This window comes from Humulus lupulus, chromosome 1 (genome assembly GCF_963169125.1).
Source record: "Humulus lupulus chromosome 1, drHumLupu1.1, whole genome shotgun sequence".
NCBI lineage: Eukaryota > Viridiplantae > Streptophyta > Magnoliopsida > Rosales > Cannabaceae > Humulus > Humulus lupulus.
Window position 1 is genome coordinate 287,421,134 of NC_084793.1, and position 14,493 is coordinate 287,435,626.

The 14,493-nt window shown below is 38.0% G+C and overlaps 1 non-coding gene across 1 annotated transcript; it reads right to left on the minus strand.

Annotated features, from left to right (window-relative positions):
* Window positions 1–11,897: 11,897 nt before the first annotated feature.
* On the minus strand, window positions 11,898–12,004 carry LOC133813761 (small nucleolar RNA R71). Its single transcript, XR_009884760.1, has one exon. It is a non-coding gene; the product is annotated as a small nucleolar RNA R71 (small nucleolar RNA).
* Between the last annotated feature and the right edge of the window lie 2,489 nt (window positions 12,005–14,493).

Sequence of the window (14,493 nt, forward strand, 5' to 3'; positions counted from 1 at the left end):
TCACTGTTTTTATTGTGTTCAATTTCTATCGTGACAAGTTCGGATTCTGTCCCGACAAATCTGAAATCTATTTCAATATTTAATTACCATTCTGCAGCTTAATTAATTCACATGGTTTAATTGATTTGGCAATTACTAAAAGCGGAATTTCAATTTGTATTAGAGTGGGTCCTTGTTCTTACAATGTCTTTTTTCACAGAAGGAGGTTCCATAACTCACCCCCCCCCCCTTTACTCAATGATTCTAACTATCCATATTGGAAAGTTAGAATGAGAGCCTTCATCAAATCTCAAGATGAAAAGGCTTAGAGAGCTGTTTTGAGTGGTTGGACTCCTCCAGCATAAAGCAATGATGTAACTAAGGTAAAATCTGAACTTGATTGGACTAATGTTGAAGAGAAACTGTCCAGTACAAATAATAAGGCATTACATGCTATTTTTAATGGTGTTTGTGAAGGTTACATTAAATTGATTTCTTCATGTGTTTCAGCAAAAGATGCATGGCAAATCCTTCAAACCCAATTTGAAGGAATTGCTAATGTGAAGCGTTCTAGGCTTGTTATGTTCATAACAAAATTTGAAAATTTGAAAATGAAACCCTCATTGAATTTTATGAGAAATTGTCAAATATTGCTAACGAATATTTTGATCTTGGTGAGAAACTTGATGAGAATGTTTTGGTTTGAAAAATTGTTAGAGTTTTCCCTAACAGGTTTCAGACTAAACTCACAGCAATTGAAGAAGCAAAATATTTGGACAAAATAAAAGTAGAAGAATTGATGGGTTCACTTCGAACTTTTGAACTAAACCAACAAATCAGACAAAATGGTAAAGTAGAAGAAATCAAGGAGAAATCTAATGCCTTGAAATCTTCCAGAGAAAAGAAGGAAAGTTTGAATGATGAGGATGATGAGATGGCTTTGTTCACAAAAAATTTTCAAAAGTACATAAAGAAATTGGGAAACAAAAAGGTCATATCCAAGAAATCAAAACGCAATTTTTCTAAACCCTTTGAAACTAATAAAAAGGGTATTCAGTGCATGGAATGTGAATGATTTGGACACATTCAATCCGAGTGTGCAAATACCTTAAAGAAAAAGAAAGTCATGGCAGCCACTTGGAGTGATCAAGACTCTGAAAAGAGTGATGAGGAAGACAATAGTGTTGCCTTAACCTCTATTCACAAAGGTATGGTTTTTTCTTCAGTTGATTCCAAGGATTTCGTATCTCTTAATAATTATGTTCAGAATAATGAAAAATCTGATACTGACTCTGATGATTCTGACTTAGATGAGGAGTCCTTGAAAGATTCTTATAAAATAGAGTATGATCAATGGCTGAAAGTTTGCTCTGAGGATCGATTAATGGCTAGCAATAATAAAAAATATGTTGAAAAAAATTAAAGAACTTGAGATGATTATTGCTTCCAAAAATAATCAAATTAATTATTTGAGTAAAAAAATTGATCTTATGCAAAAAGGTGTCAAAATGCTTAATCCAAGATCTGGAATTTTGGATGATATTCTCTCTGCAGGAAAAAAGGCTAGTGATTATAGTGGATTGGGATCTAATGGATCTGAATCTTCTAAGAACACGGTTTTTGTAAAATCGGTGAATAATCTGTCTGTTGTGACAACTAACCATTTTGCAGGAACAAGTGACTCTTTAGAGATCACATAGTTGTCATTTGTTCCAATAGATCTACAACAAAAGAAAATTTATTTGAAGTGAAACATTGGACAATTTGTACCATTTTGTCATTTTTGTGGTATGAAAGGACACATAAGACCTAAGTGTTTTTCTCTGTTGAATTTGTTTAAAAAGAAGTATGTTAAACACTTTGGTAGCATGAATCAATTCTTGACCAAATTAAATTCCAAATCAAAAACAATGTGGGTCAAGAAAAATAACTTTATTTGCTTGGCTACCTTTATATGTCATAAAATTCATGCATCTAGTTCATGGTACTTTGATAGTGGGTGTTCAAGACATATGACTGGCAATGCCAGTATACTCACCAACTTCAAATCTTTGAAGTGTGACATAGTAACATTTGGGGCTGGAATGACAGGAAATATTTTAGGTAAAGGTACTTTGAACATTGAAGGTCTACCAAAACTGAAAAATGTTCTTCTTATTGATGAGCTAAAAGCTAACTTAATTAGCATAAGCCAAATCTGTGACCAAGGTTTTCTTGTTAATTTTTCGCATGATGAGTGTAATGTTGTAAATCAAAGTGGTGACATTGTTCTTAAAGGTTCTCATTCTTTAGATAATTGTTACACACTCACACAAAAATTCACATGCCATGCGTCATCATCGAGTTTTAATAATACTGATTTGTGGCATAAAAAACATGGACATATAAATTTCAAAAACTTGAAAAAGATTGCTAATACAGGTCTCATCCGTGGTATACCCAAGCTGGGTAAAGAATCACTTGGTAAGTATGAATCATGTCAATTGGGAAAACAGTTGAAAGTTTCCCATAAAGCACTATCTGATATTAATACTTCAAATGTGTTGGAATTATTACATATGGATCTCATTAGTCCTATACAGGTAGAAAGTATTAATGGTAAGAGATATATCTTTGTATGTGTGGATGATTTTTCTAGATTTACTTGGGTAGATTTCTTAAGAGAAAAATCAGATACATTTGAAGCTTTTCAAACTCTCTGTACAAGACTAAGAGTTGAAAAAAATTGTAACATTGGAAAAATTGTAAGAATACGAAGTGATCATGGTAAGGAGTTTGAAAATTCTATTTATGATGAATATTGTAAATCTTTTGGAATTTTGCACGAATTTTCTGCATCCAAAACCCCATAACAAAATGGGGTAGTAGAACGGAAAAATCGTACCTTGTAGGAAATGGACAGAGTTATGCTGAATAGCAAAAAACTCACAAAAAAATTGTGGGCTGAAGCAATTAACACTGCTTGCTACACAATTAATTCTGTTTTTCTACGTCTAAGTACAAATAAAACTTCGTATGAGATCTGGAAAGGTAGAAAACCCAATGTCAATTATTTTCATGTATTTGGGTGTCTTTGTTATATTCTTAGAGATCGTGAGAATCTGGGCAAATTTGATGCCAAAAGCAATTTTGGGAGTTTTTCTTGGTTATTCCACCAACAGTAGGGCCTATCGTGTTTATAACATGAGAATCCAAACTGTTATGGAATCTGCTAATGCTTTTGTTGATGATCTAAAAGATTTTTCTGAGTACTCACATGAGGAGGAAATTGACAAGTTCATTGATGTTCAGCAACAAAAAGGGATATCAGATCTGACAGAAAAACCTTCAGAGGCGACAACAGCTACTGATGATGTATCAGACACTAATTCTATCGCAACAACAATTGAACGAACAGAGAAGGAAAATCCAGTTATTTCTTCTGACTTTGTTCAAAAAGAACCCTCAACCAAAGTAAAAAAGAATCACCATTCTGATCTCATTTTGGGAAATCTTGAAGAGAGTATGGTCACTCGAAAGAGGTATGTAAACTTGGTTCAATTTGTTTGTTTTACATCTACATTGGAACCAAAAAACGTGAAGGAAGCCTTAAATGATGAATCATGGATTAATGTTATGCAAGAAGTGCTAGATCAATTCACAAGGAATGAGGTATGGATCCTTGTCCCTAGACCGAGCCATACTAATGTTATAGGTACAAAGTGGATATTTAAAAACAAAACTGATGAATTAGGCACCATAATAAGAAATAAAGCTAGGATAGTTGCACAGGGGTACACTAAAGTTGAAGGAATTGATTTTGATGAGACATTTGCCCCTGTTGTAAGACTTGAATCCATAAGACTATTGCTAGCTATTTCTTGTGTTTTTAGTTTTAAATTATTCCAAATGGATGTGAAATCCACATTTTAAAATGGATTCTTGAATGAGGAAGCTTATGTGAATCAACCCAAAGGGTTTGAGGACCTTCACTATCCTAATCATGTTTTTAAACTACAAAAAGCTTTGTATGGATTAAAACAAGCCCCACGTGCTTGGTATGAGAGACTAACTCATTTTTTCAATCTCAAAGGGGTACAAGAGAGGGGGAGTAGACAAAACACTTTTTATCAAAAATGTTGATACTAATATTATGATAGCTCAAATATATGTTGATGATATAGTGTTTAGTTCTACTGATGACTCTCTAGTACAGGAATTTGTGAAACAAATGTAGGAAGAGTATGAGATGAGCATGGTGAGAGAGCTCGATTTTTTCTTAGGACTCCAAGTTAAGCAGTCAGATGAGGGAATTTTCATTTCACAAAGCAAGTATGCTAGAAAATTGGTGAAGAGATTTGGGCTCGATGCATCTAAACCTGCTAAAACACCCATGGGAACCACTCTCAAACTATCTAAAGATGAAAATGGGAGAAAGTCGATCCAACTCTTTACAGGAGTATGATTGGGAGTCTCCTATACTTAACTGCTAGTCGCTCTGACATCAGTTACAGTGTTGGAGTGTGTGCTCGCTTCCAAGGGAACCCCATGGAGTCTCATGTGACTGTTGTTAAAAGAATTATTCGTTATATCAATAATACTCTTGATTTAGGCATTTGGTACTCCAAAGAAACAAACTCTAACCTTGTTTGTTATAGTGATGCAGATTGGGCAGGATACACTGATGACCGCAAAAGTACAAGTGGTGGTTGTTTTTACTTAGGAAATAATTTGGTCTCTTGGCATAGTAAAAAATAAAACTCCATCTCCTTGTCAACAGCTGAAGCTGAGTACATAGCTGCTGGAAGCTGTTGTACTCAACTTTGTGGATGAAACAAATGTTGGCAGACTATGGTTTTGATATTAAAACTTTAACCATTTTTTGTGATAATACAAGTACTATTAATATCTCCAAAAATCCTGTTCAGCGCCATCGCACCAAACATATTGACATTCGTCATCATTTTATTAGGGAACTTGTTGAAAAAAAAAACTCTGATTTTAGAATATGTTGAAACTAACAGAAAAATTGTAGATATTTGTACTAAAGCTTTAGACACGGTTAGATTTGATTCGCTCAAGAAACCCTTATGGGTTTGTTTTATTTGAAATTGCCTATAATTGATTGCCTTGCCTGGCATAGGTGTTTGTGTAAATCTCTTGTCCTGTTTGGAAGAAATTTGATGACCGTATTTTTTAATTTTTAGAAAATGAACGTTATAATTCTTATACTTTGTGAGGAATAAAAACCATATTTGAAAAATTATAGACCATACAATTTATATTTGATCAAATCATTATTTCTATGTTTGTATGAGCATTCTTTAATCCAGTTTCTTTTTCATGCTTCATTTTGGAAAAGAGCTACCTATATTGATGTGTGAAAGCCGACACTGAGTAAGTTGGTACCAGGTAATTAGCAATTATAATGGAGGATACTCTACTAGTGTAAAGGGCTACCATCAGTATAAGAGTTATTGTCTCCATTATGGTTACAATTTGAAAAAGGCTACAATTGTCGAACATGGGCAATGACCCTAGCTTTAAAAGGCCAAAAAGAAACGCCAAATTTATTACACATGCACACACAAATGCCTATTGACTCGACTGTGTAAGAATGTTGTAAGACTCATACACATAATGAATTGATTAAAATAATTTTTGCAATTGGTATATTCTTTTTCGAATTATGGTTATCATTATCACCTAGTATTTCAATTATAACTCATTATTCTAATTTGTGAAAAAATGGTTATCTTGTTTCTTGTGAACAGGACTTGCCATTTACATGGACACATATGGTATGACAATTTATCTTTTTATTTTTGGCAATTTTAAAAAATAATAAATAAAATCATTTGTTGACCGAGTACTAAAGAAAAAATCAAATTTGAAAAATAATTGATGCATTTTATTTGTTTTATCTCATTATATTTAAAATCATGCAAAAGTTTCCAATTTTGAGGTGTGAAAGAATTTTTTTTAAAAGGAGATATTTTGGCATTTATCACATTAAATTCGGTTACCCATTTTTGGTTACCCATTTTTGAACTTGCCTCATTTGTGCACCGAATTCTCTATATATTCGGGTTCACTTTGGATGTTTAATTCTAAGTGTTTTCTTGATTTTCTCTCTCGCTCACTTGTAACCAAGTTGTTTAGGGTTTTGTTCTTTGTGTGTCTCCGTTTGTTTCTCTTAGTAGCAATGAAGACCCGAGGCCGTGGATCTACCTCCAAACTTGTGAAGTCTCAGAAGGAGACAATTCCTGAGACGGTTCATTATGCCTCTCCTCCTGTTCCAGCATCAATACTAGCTGCCTCGCCTCCTACAGGCCGTCGACCCAAAACCACAGCAAGGAAGAAGGTCCTTACTCTTCCGGGTCCTGAAGGATCTCATTTGATTGGGGATACGAGTAAAGGCGTGACCTTTCCCAACCTTGATGCGCAGTAAAACCAAGCCTTGATGGTTCCAATTGCCTCACTCGAAGGTCAAGTAAAATCCAAACCTGCCTTGACTACAAGGCCTGCACATTCTATCTCCACTGAAGTTGTGTCTGATCTATCTGAGCATGACTCTGAATCATCATTATCCCCTGATGTGTTAACACCCAAGGCAAAGGGCAAATGCAAATCCAAAGCCGTAGATCAAAGAGAACCAAGAAGGCCAAAGTTGCTCCAGCAAAAGGTACTAGCTCCATCTCTGATTCCTCTCCTTTATCCAAATTCAAATTGAAGGCAAAAATCAACCCACCACCTTACACCTCCTCGGAGGATGTCTCTCCTGAAACGGAAGACTCACTACCTGAGTTGGACCCTTCCTTGACCGAGCCTATTCTTAAAGAACCTCATGAAGATTTGGAGGAGGAGACTGAATCAGAAGAAGACCCATCATAAATCACTCATGTTACATCTGACCCAAAGGGCACAACACCATTGGCATTTCCCGAATTGACTACCAAACACACTAAACAAAAAGGTGGCCATGTCCGTACCTCAGGTTCCTTTGTCAAAACTCATTCTCTTACTTTCTGTTTTAATGGTAATGAGAAAAATATCCAATTTTATGAGCATCGTCACTTTATTAGTGAACGTAATTTCCTTTTTGCTCATCATCATGTATTTGGGGTTTTACTTACTTTAGAGGAAAGGGGTTGGTTACGATCTTTGTCTGGCTTTGATGGGTTTGTGCCTTGGCTAGTTAAGGAATTTTATGCAAATTTGAATGATGAGTTGTTAAATCAGACTTCTTTTATGTTTAATAAGGTTTATGTTAGGGGTCATTGGTATAGGTTTAGTCCTACTGAAATTGCTAAGGCCCTCAATCTTGTTCCTGTTGAGATTGATGATTCTATTGAGTTTGCAAAGGATCAAGTTTTGTCTGAATTAGTTGCCCAAGCTATTGTAATGTCCCAAATTTCCTAATAAGGTTTAGGACCTTGATTAGGAGGCCGGGAGGGCCATAATTGATGTATTATGTCAATAAATAATTATATGCATGTTTATGTGAATTGTATTATAATATAATGATAAATGCATGCATATGGGTCTATTTTTAATTATAAGGGCATTTTGGTAATTTGGCCCGTTGAGGGCGTAATTGTGTATTTTCATGCATGTTGATGAATTATGAGTAATACCACATTATATGTGGATTTTTTTGAGCCATTCGGCATGAGACAATCATAGAATGCAAGTTTTCGGTCTGGTCATAACGGGGTTAATTTCGGGCCTCGGGGTGAGTCTCGGGGTGATTTGAGGATTAGAACATTACCACGAATTAAAGGGTAATGGGATATCATATATTAGCATTTGAGAATATTGGAAGTATCGAGAATTGGAGGGTGTTAATTATGATTAACGAGATAGGCAGGAAATGACAATTTTGCCCTTGGTGGCTGTTAAGGATTTTATTTAGGTATGAGGGCATTTAGGTCTTTTCATCCTAAGGATAAATATAATCAGGGAAAGTTGTAGAAACCTTCCCAAAACAGAGCAACTCCTCTTGCTTCAATCGATCACCATTTCTCTTCCATTTTTCTTTGGATTTTGAAGTTCTTTTTAAGGAACCAAGCCTTGAGGGTTTTGGGTTATGATCTACCATTGAATAGGGTGCTAAGCTGAGATTGAGGAGAGTTTTTTACCATTAAAACCTTAGTTCTTGCTTTGTTTTCATTTGGTTTTCAGTTTTGTTTTTGGGTTAGAAAGTTGAGAATTTGATGGAAGTTTTGGAAAGGGTTACTTGGGTTATGATGCCTAGGACATATGTAGATGGTTTTGGGGTTCATTTGGGACTTAAAATGAGGTTTGGAAGCTTTTGGTTCAGGTTGGAAATGGTGGAGTCGAAGGGGAGAAGAACCAGGGCATTTCTGCTTGGTTGTAGTGCTACAACGCCCACAAGGGGGCGCTACAGTGCTAGCCAGGAGGGTTCTAATCTACCTAGGGCACTGGGGCGCTAGGGGGGTAGTGCTACAGCGCTACCCTGTTTCTTCATATTCCTGTTTTCTGTGTTTTTAAGGGTTTTTGGCTTGGGGTTTCAATTTCTAAGGCTTGGGATCAAATCTACTCACTGTTTGGGTACAATTCAGGGTCCTGGGAGTGAGGTTTAGGTCAAGACCCTTTTATTGTTGATTTATTAATTGGAGATCATATTTGGTTATGACTAGGTGACCGCTAAGGGATTAAAGGATCGATCGTTCTCAAGGTTCGTTCATTTGTTATTTCTCGCTTGAACCAGAGGTAAGAAAACTGCACCCAGTATGTGATGCATGTGATGCACGAGAAACATGTGATTAGGGCATGCCATGAATGTTGAATATGAGATTGATTAGAGCTTGAGTCTCTGTGTTTGTGCATGATCCTAATTATGCTAGCAATTGTTAAGTAAGCATGTTGAATGCCCTACATTTGGATATTTGGCATATGATATATGCCTGGTAGCATTGCTTACTTGTGTGTGGCACTGACTAACTAGTCAAAATTGGCAATGGTGTGAGTATTAACTGTGAACCTGTGACTCACTTATCAAGTTCGGCAGTAGTACTGAGCACTGGTCACATGGTATTGACTAAAAAGTCAAGAATGGTTTTAGCGTGTTTAACGCAAGCCGACAAAGATTAGATCTAATCGACATCTGCATTGAATGACTCAAATGAGCATTAATGTCGGACCGACCTCAAGTTTGATGAAAACTAAAAGTGCTTGTCTAGCCTATGACTAGTCACTTAGAGACAGGGCCAGAGAGCCCAGGTGACTGCTTTGTCACATGGCTATGGGTGTTGAGCCCGAAGTGACTTACCCAACAGTCACTCATCTGAGTAGAGTCAGGGCCAGAGAGCCCAAGAGACTGCTTCATCACATGGCTATGGGTGCTGGGCCCGTAGTGACTACCCATCAGTCACTCACTGCACCGTCACATGACTGTGGGTGCTGAGCCCGTAGTGACTTGCTCGTCAGTCACTCATTATGATTAAACAGAACCTCAAAGTGATATTCACTTATCTGTTCAGGGCTATAAGATCTGTATGATTATAATGATCATCAATCACATGGCTGTGGGTGCTGAGCCCCGTAATGACTTGCTCGTTAGTCACTCATTATGGTTAATGGAACCACAAAGTGTTAACTCACTCATCTGATTAGGATTGACTTGATAGTCATCCACTCAGGAGAGCAGGATTCCTCATCATGAATCCCCCGTCATTATCAGAACTTGTTTGCATGCGTGATTAAGGCTATTATTTCTAGGCATGCACATTATGATTTGATGACATGTTATTATTGTTCATGAGCATATTGAGTTTTCTTGTTGGGCTTCGGCTCACAGGTGCTATGTTGTAACGCCCTGCTAATTAGGGTCCATTGTTGAGTCTAGTTTTTATTATGTTTTGGTGATGTTTTTTAGTAGTCTTTTATTTTGTTTTTCCTTGTTTTAGCGCGGGTTTATGCTTTGTTTGGTTGTTTTTGTGAATATCAGGAAGAATTGAGCATGTGGAAGAAAATGCCAAAGAAAGGGAAGAAATAACCGAGTTTTCCATCATATTTTGATCAAGAATGGTTCTCAACACAATTTCGAAGTGTTGGTGAAATTTTGGGATGAAAACTTGAAGAAATGAGATTTCCCTTAAGAGCCACGGCATGAGCAAAAGGGAGCCGCGGCTAGGTGGGAAACAGAAGCATTGTTTTTCAGGAAGTCTTCGGGCCGCGGCATGGCTAGATAGAGCCGTGGCATAGATGGGTACTCTGCCCAGAATTCGTCGATGCGGGCCGCGACATGGCTTCAGAGAGCCGCGGCATGAAAAGGACCTCCTGCCCAGAAATTGTGATACGGGCCGCGGCATAGTGCATGTAGAGCCGCGGCCCGCTTCTTTAATTTTTGAAATCTTAGGTTTTAAGATTGCGAAAAGGAGAGGAATAGGGACGTACGGACGAAGGAGGAGTTCTGGTTTTGGGAGGCTGAAGCTTAGAGTATTTTTTATATGTTTTTCTTCCTGATGTTATCTTTAGTTTTTGTTGTGATTAGTACTATGACTATGAACTAATTTTCTGTTTAGGATGTTCAATTGAATCACTTGAATTTCTGTTATGACCTAATGCAATTTTAATTTCCTCTTCTTCAATCTTCTTCAATTCCATATAATCTGTTCTTATAGAGTGATTATTGATTGGCCATCTTTAGTCACATTCATATGTTTTTAAGTCAAAATCTGAGAAGTGAGATTTAATTATGCTTTGGTTATATTGGACATAATTCTAATGTAGAACGAAAGTATCTGAATTAATTGTGTAACTGTTATTAAGTTGTGGAATTTAATGCTACCTTTGTGGTTCAATTTACCATAGAAATATAGGAAATTGTCACCTAGGTTGAGTTTATAATTCATAGTATGATTATAGGCTGCTGTATCAACTTGTTAATTGAAGTAGGTAAAAATAAGAAGAATTCATACTTTGCATTAGGGAATAATAGGAAGGATAGTTGATGAGATTGAATATCCTAATTGTTTCTCAGTGATTAAATTAAAAGTTTTACTATTAGTTATTATTCTATTTAATTGTCGATTATTATTTCTGCACTTTATTGGTTCTTTTGCTGTATTTTACAAAAATCAAGAATTTCAATTCATCAAATAGAAAAAGAAATTAATTGACTGGTAATTGATAACTCAGTCCTTGAGGACGATACTTGGTTTTGCCATTTTATTACGAATTTGCGACTGTGTGCACTTGCATAGCAAAATTATCGCAACAAGTTTTTGGCGCCGTTGCCGGGGACTGAAAATTATCAATATCAGTCTAATTAATTTTTATTCTAATTTGATTTTAATTTCTCTCGTTTCTAATCTGTTTAGTTGCTTAATTTGTCTATCTCAGGTGAATTTTGGTATATGCGTGGCAGAAAAGGAAAGGACACACTTGTTCCTCTGAATCTTGAGATTGAGAAGTCTTGCAATCAAATCAGAAAGAAGAAGAGAGAGGCCCATAAATCTGTAAAGATGGCACAGAATGAAGGGGATGGCAGGAATGTTCAAACTCCTGGAGTTGTACAAGGGGTTCAGGCTCAACCCAATGCTGAGAGGAGCCTGCGAGATTATGTGCTACCCACTCTGGCGAGAGTACAAAATAGTATATGCCCACCAACTGTAGAGGCCAACAACTTTGAAATAAAGCCCGCTATTCTACAAATGGTGCAATCTTCTGTGCAATTCAATGGGTTACCCTCTGAAGATCCTCACACCCATTTGTCCAATTTTCTGGAGTTATGTGGGACCTTCAGATATAATGGAGTGAGTGATGACGCAATCAAGCTCAGGCTTTTCCCATTTTCTCTAAGGGACAGAGCAAAAATTTGGCTGAACTCTCTGCAGCCAAACTCTATCGTCACCTGGCAAGATCTAGCTCAGAAATTTTTGTCCAAATTCTTCCCTCCGTCCAAGGCTGCTAAATTGAGGGGAAAGATAAATAACTTTTGCCAGAATGACGGAGAGTCATTGTATGAGGCGTGGGAAAGGTTTAAGGAACTCCTGAGAAGATGTCCTCATCATGGCATTGAACAGTGGATGCTAGTACAGAATTTCTACAATGGTTTATGTCCGACAACCAGAACCATTATTGATGCTGTAGCGGGTGGCACTTTTATGAGCAAGAGCGCAACTGGTGCTTATGAGCTGCTGGAGGACATGGCTACAAACAACCATCAGTGGTCTGAGGAGAGATCATCAGGAGTCAGAAAGATAGCTGGGGTGCATGAGCTAGATGCAATTACTGCTTTAACAGCGCAAGTAGCCTCTTTGACCAAGCAGTTGCAACAGAGCAGTGTATCTGCTAATGCGGTTCAGATGGCAGTGAGGTGTGAAATGTGTGGTGGTGCTCATTCTGTCGATCAGTGCCCTATCTGTATGAATAACACCCCAATGGATCATGCTCAAGTTCAGGCGGTGGGAAATTTTCAGAGGCCACTCAACAATCCATTCTCGAACAACTACAATTCAGGGTGGCGAAATCATCCAAATTTTTCGTGGAAGAATAATCAAGGCCAACAACCTCCGTTTCAGGGCCAGTTTCAGAATAACATGCCTCAGCCACCTATGAATCAAGCTTCGTCATCACTGCAGCCTAGGCCTCAACAATCAATGCATCAACCTAAGAGACCTAATGAACTGCAAGCTGCCTTGTTGACTCTTACTAATACACAGACTCAATTTATGACTGAGACCAGATCCTCCATTCGAAACCTTGAGACACAGGTTGAGCAGTTGGCCAATATGCTCAATAACAGACCCCAGGGAAACTTGCCTAGTAATACTGAAGTCAACCCCAAGGAGCAAGTTCAGGCAATTACTCTGAGGAGTGGGAAGCAAACAGAGCAGCCTAGACCTCCACAGGCAATGGTTCTATTAAAAAGAGATGGGTGCACAGTCTGAGTCAGAAAGGGTTACTGAAGACCATCAGAAGTCAGAACAGAGTCCCCCAGTTGTCATTGAGCACCCAGTTAGAGTTCCATACCCTCAGAGGCTTAGAAAGACTACCCTTGATAAACAGTTTTCTAAGTTTCTTGAGGTGTTTAAAAAGCTGCACATAAACATTCCTTTTGCTGAGGCCTTGGAGCAGATGCCCAGTTATGTTAAGTTCATGAAGGAGATTTTGTCAAAGAAAAGGAGAATGGAGGACTATGAGACTGTAGCACTCACTGAAGAGTGCAGCGCTATTTTACAAAGGAAGTTACCCCAAAAGCTGAGAGATCCGGGGAGTTTCACCATACCTTGCACCATTGGCAAGTTTGAATGCAAGCACGCCTTATGTGATCTGGGGGCAAGTATCAATCTGATGCCCTTATCGATGTTTAAAAGACTTGGTTTGGGGGAGGCAAAACCAACAACTGTCACTTTACAGCTCGCAGACCGATCGTTAACACATCCACGAGGTATTATTGAGGATGTTCTTGTGAAAGTGGATAAGTTCATATTTCCCGCTGACTTTATTGTTCTGGACATGGAGGAGGACACAGATGTCCCTATTATTCTTGGTAGGCCATTTCTAGCCACAGGCCAAGCTCTTATTGATGTTCAAAAAGGAGAGCTTAAGCTTAGAGTTCAAGGAGATGAGGTGGTCTTTAATGTCTTCAAGTCTATGAAGTATCCGGTGGCTAGTGACAGTTGCTTTAGTGTGGATGTGATAGAAAAGGCAGTCTCCAAGAGAAGGATGAGCAGTGATGCCTTAGAGGCAGTATTATTGGGTGATGAAGGCGATGATGATGAGGATGCTGAGATCAGAGAATGTGTAAATTGGATCAACTCTTTCCAACCATATTGGAAGAAGTTTCAAGAATTAGCGGATGCGACTGATAAACCGCTAACCTCCATTTAGTAGCCACCACCGTTGGAACTAAAGGTCCTCCCAGATCACTTGCAATATGCTTATTTGGGAGAGAATGAAACTTTACCGGTCATTGTGTCAGCTGACCTGTCAAAGGTAGAATTGGAGAAACTGTTGAGGGTTCTAAGGGAGAATAAATTGGCCATTGGGTGGACCTTGGCAGATATTAGAGGAATAAGCCCAGCGACAGTGATGCACAAAATCTTATTGGAGGAGAATAGCAAGCCATCCATAGAGGCCCAGAGAAGACTCAATCCAGCCATGAAGGATGTAGTACTTGAGCAAATTCTTAAATGGTTGGATGTTGGGGTGATCTACCCAATTTCTGATAGTGCATGGGTGAGCCCTGTGCAAGTGGTACCTAAGAAGGGTGGAATGACTGTAGTGAAAAATGAGAACAATGAACTCATTCCAACAAGAACTGTAACGGGGTGGCGGATTTGTATAGACTACCGCAAGCTCAATAAGGCAACAAGGAAGGATCATTTCCCTTTGCCTTTCCTTGATCAGATGCTTGACAGATTGGCAGGCCACAGCTACTACTGTTTCTTGGATGGGTATTCTGGGTATCATCAGATCGCTATTGCACCAGAGGATCAAGAGAAAACAACCTTTACATGTCCTTATGGCACATTTGCTTTCAGGAGAATGCCATTTGGACTG